Source organism: Mytilus edulis, chromosome 11, assembly GCF_963676685.1.
Source record: "Mytilus edulis chromosome 11, xbMytEdul2.2, whole genome shotgun sequence".
Taxonomy (NCBI): Eukaryota; Metazoa; Mollusca; class Bivalvia; order Mytilida; family Mytilidae; genus Mytilus; species Mytilus edulis.
Genome location: NC_092354.1, coordinates 59,220,677 through 59,225,574, shown reverse-complemented (window position 1 = coordinate 59,225,574; position 4,898 = coordinate 59,220,677). Strand labels below are relative to the sequence as shown.

The 4,898-nt window shown below is 31.2% G+C and overlaps 1 long non-coding RNA gene across 1 annotated transcript; it reads right to left on the bottom strand.

The window, feature by feature from the left end:
• Positions 1-610: 610 nt before the first annotated feature.
• Positions 611-3,925, bottom strand: LOC139495933 (uncharacterized). Its single transcript, XR_011657503.1, has 2 exons — positions 3,202-3,925; positions 611-1,109 (listed from the first exon to the last, which is right to left on the bottom strand). It is a non-coding gene; the product is annotated as an uncharacterized lncRNA (long non-coding RNA).
• Positions 3,926-4,898: the final 973 nt, after the last annotated feature.

The following is a 4,898-nucleotide window of genomic DNA, read 5'->3' as shown; positions in this document are numbered from 1 at the left end:
ACAAAACATAGAAACATTCTGATCTCTGTTTGGTACCAATTGATGTGTTCAATTTAGTGCAAACGTTATGTCAACATGATTAAGTATTCCGATGGATCATTTTCGGGATACGGAAGAATGAATTGCCGTGACGACGATAAGAACATATCCGTTGTTTTTCTGCAAGCGTGACAAATGTTCTGTAACTATCATTTACCTAGTGATAGTGTCTAAATAATGTTCAAAATGGTGTTTTCAACATAACCTCTACGAATTCTTTGTTTATTAGCTTGTATTTTGTGAGCTTCAACTCTCTTTCAAGGAAATCATGAGATGAAGGCCAGTCGATTATACACTTATTACAGCTATATCGTTTTGACTGTTTTTTTTTATATTTCAGGGACGGTAGACCTCATCCTGCTAATAATGATTGTACTCAAGAGTCAGCTTTGCAGTTATTGCTTAACTATTTTTTATATAATCCTTAACAGCTTTACATGTCAAACGGACCCCAAGTGATTCTTATGGCTCGCATAAATCTTTTGGCTAACCAAACTTTATTGTTGCATTCTGGAGCTAAATCTTTTTAAAAGAATACAGATCCTGACACCGAATAAATAAAAAACAGATAGTGCCTTACATGTATATGCAATTTAATAAGATAACACCCCCGATTACAAATGATTGAAACAAACGTTCATTTCAAATCTTCATTTATCAAATTTACAAAATAATCTACAATTGTTTCAAATAGTATTTAGTTCAATGCACTTTAACTATTGTTAGACACGAGTAAGTACGATACACACTTTTTAATGAGTTATCAGTATCAATGTGAATGGAATCATGTACGTTAAGTTCAAAAACTGCAACACCCGTACTTGTATGATAACCCGAACTTTGTCCAGGCATGTAAGTATGTACTGTATCTTGACTGTTCTTAGATATTGCAAATTCAACATCGCTATCACTTGACATAAGAGCTACGGAAATTTGATATAATCCGGCAAATTCACAAGTAAATATTCCGGAAGTCTGGAATGTAGAAATATCAACTCCAACGAATGATTTTATAACTGGAAATTTCACTATTCTTCCTGCTATTGTTGCACCACATGCTGTAAATGCAACTGAAAAAATAAGTTGTGCATTGTATGTAAAAATGATTTTGTCCCATTTGAAAAAGATCATAGTACATATTTTAACAGAAACATGTATGATTATTGTTATAATACAATACAAAGATATCAAGGTCGACGAACATTTGTCAATTGGGTTCGACGGACTACATGTCAAAAGTATATGTGTGCAAAAGTCTTTTGAACAAATAAGTATTTCCTAAGGTTATAACACAGGGAAAAAATGGTACAAAGAAAATAACCTCAAAATTATTCATGTTATTATTTCCGCAGCCTTTTTATTACATTTGGAAGTGTTTAGCTAGTGTCCTTTCAGTAAACATGACTCCGAGAGCTTTTGTGCATATTGGAGTGTCTGCTTCGAGGTTATATGCAGTTAAGTTTTAAATATTTTGAGTTCATATATGTTTGCTGTTTAAATCCATCTATAAAGTTTTGTACATAATCGCAAATAATTATAAGTGTACTACCATCAAATCATGCTACGTGAAATCGAGTTTTATTCGCAAAAGGTCGAAAAAAGTATTTGAACGCAATTGTTAGTTGTCAGAAATCATGCAATTCATTGCAGTTATCTTGTTTGCATTCATAAAAATAAATTCTGATTGTTTCACAGTTCCATCATTTGTATATGGTGTTCCAATATGGTATTAAGGAAACTTGAGGTAGCATGGTTACTCACACTTGTAAACAGGAAGAGCAGTGATGAGAAATTAAAATGTTATTCTTATTCCTGATATACATGTACTATATATACCATGGTTTTTACGAGTTAACATATTTAAACAAACGAATCCGAAGGATGAGTTTGTTTAAATATGTTAATGAGTAAGACACATGGTATATAAAATTTGTAATATAAATAAAATGATTGACAGCTTCAAGACCTTCAACTAATATTGGAAATTGATCACGTTACAGTTTTATCCAATGAAATGGAAGCTCGCGCAAGTCACTTTTGCGCTTCGTGTATGATCGTCTGTATATTTCATGTAATAGAACCCCTGAATTTGCAGAAAGTAAAGAAAATGTCGGATTTCCCCCGATTTTTTTTTTTTAGTTTTGCGCCCCGTGTATGATTGTAGGCGCAGGTAATTTCATAATGTCATCAGACTGAGGTAAACAAAAGTGTCGGATTCCAGCGACAAGGATTAAATAATTATTCTAATGACGGTAAGAATTGTTTTTTTTTTTTTTTTCAAATCATATTTTACAGAATTTTCATCTAATTGAAAAATGCTTCTCTTCCGTTATTTTATTAAATTATTTATTAAAGCACAATTTTAATGATAAAACAGTATTTTAACAGTGGCGGATTCAGGGGCGTAGATAGTGTACGTCCCCTAATCATGTTTTTTCACAGATATTTGTAGTCGATATTTATTCCTTTTTGTATAGGTACCCCCCTTTTTAAATCGAATTTAAATTGAATTTTCGCAAAGGAAATGATAGTTTTACATTTTATTTTTTTCAAAACTGAAAGAAGAAACATTTAGTAATTGTTTCGAAAATTAAGGGAATTCGTAACAATCCTATGTAGTTTGAAAAGGGTTTCCTGAAATGTGGTACACATAATTTATTGCTTTTTCTTATAAAATGAAAACAAATGAAGATCTTGACCTTTTAGTACGTTTTACAGTTTCCTAAATATTTTAGAGGCGGATACATTTAAAAACAAAAAAAGGTGGAGCTTCAACCATGGAATAACATGAAAATGAATATGTTATACCATGGCTGAAGCTCCGCCTTTTTTCCTTTGGATTCTAGTCGAGTTGCATATTTAATTAGCAAAGTATGGTACAACATAAATTTGCATATAATATACCATGGTTTTCCCTCACCACACTTTTTAAGCAAATTATTTCATAAAAACATCAAAGGAAAAAATCCAATTTATGTTACAATGGTATGTTGATTGCATTTTTTCTATGGAATTGTAAAAGATAAAACATTAATCAAATTATCTGAATGAGGATAAACTCTGTACATTTTTGTAAAATGCCAATTTGACAAAATATTATTAGAGGAAAATCATTTTGGAAATAGTCATATACTTGTAAAACTTAAATACACGAATACGAACCTTTTCGCCCGTCGTTGTTAAGAGTTTGAAGTAATCTAGAATCTAGTGTCAAATTAAATTTTTGATCGAGTTCCTCCAAACTTACTTCGGTTTTATAACGAAAATGCGTTAGAGACTGGTTTGTATAAGCTTGAAAAGAATCAAATTCATTCTTTGACGTTTTAATTTCGTTATACATAGCAACAAGGTCTTGTTGTCGTGCTAATTCCTGACTACGTAGCGCATCTGTTTTTGAGTTGAGAAATTTTATATTGTTTTGCATAGTTTGCAAGTCTTGCAACTGATGAATTGATTGAAGACTTTGCAATCCATTTAGTTGATTATTCAAAACATTACTTCGGTTTTTTAAATTAATCAGTTCATTTTTCTGTGCGCTGAGAGCATACTGCAGGGTATGATTCAATACAACAATAGTGGTGTTCAAATAATGATTATTTTGCTTCAGTTCGGTTATTTGTGATTTTAAATCCGTTATGTCACTATCAGTACACGTCTTATTATCCGTTTTTGAATGGATTTGCTTTTTTAGTCCAATCATCTCTTGTTGTAGTTGAGTAACAAATTGCTCTAGCTGATGACGAAGTTGTTTCTCTTCCGACAACAGTTCAATTACGGTTACGAAATGTCTATCTGTCAGCGACGACTGACCTAGTATTGAAGATTTCGTACTTGTATCCAACAAAAAAGCAAAGCATAATCCAATTTGCAGGGATAGAAAATATAATGAAAATTTCATACTGCCAACCTTATGTTCTACCTGAATCTCTTAGATTATCATGTAACTATAATATAGTTATGTGTGTTTTGTAATGACTACAAACTACTAGTAAACACATATCGTATAGATGACCTTGCGTTAATCTAACATTTTATCTATTTGATATCACTTGTCGTGAATATTTATATGTAGGTAACAACATGAACGATAATTACGTTTGTCTAACAATAAAATATATACAAATGTTGACAGAAAATAGAAAACTAAAGAATAAGCAACACCAAACCTTCCAAAAACTGGGGGTGATCTCAGGTGCTAAATAATCCGATTTGCAGATGAAAAATTATGTGACATCTGACTTTCTCTCCATTTGTGCTTATTCTTGATATTCTTTATTTTTTTTAATGTTAAATGAATTATGATTATTGATTAAAATGGTATAAACATAAATGGAAAACTAGTAAACATATTTTTTATATACAAGCGTGTTCAATAAATTTAAATGCGAACTCTAATGTCACATCACTTTATGTTACACAATTGATAATTGGTTATCGTGAAATGTTTATTTAAGTAGTTAGACGGTCAACAATGTTTCTTGCACTTTAAACTTATACACCCGCCGTTGTGATGATCAATAGGTTTTTATCAGTACGAGTATCTGTTGGACTTCACTCCAGGGTCAACTATGCACATTAGTCATTATAATGCGTTCATATGATGTTTATTTCAGAGATATTGAACATTCATGTCTTTTTTCTAGTAAGGGTTGGCAAATCTTTCCACCTCGACAATTGGATGTTTATCGTATATCATATCTGAACAAAATTTAAAAAAAACTTACAAATGTTAATGTATGACTATTGGGTTGTGAGATGTGTTAAAGCAAACGTTTGGTATAGAAAAGATAAAGTAACACAGAATCTTGGTTTTTTTTTATTACCACTTATATTAGGAAAAACGAATTATGTTTTGTCAT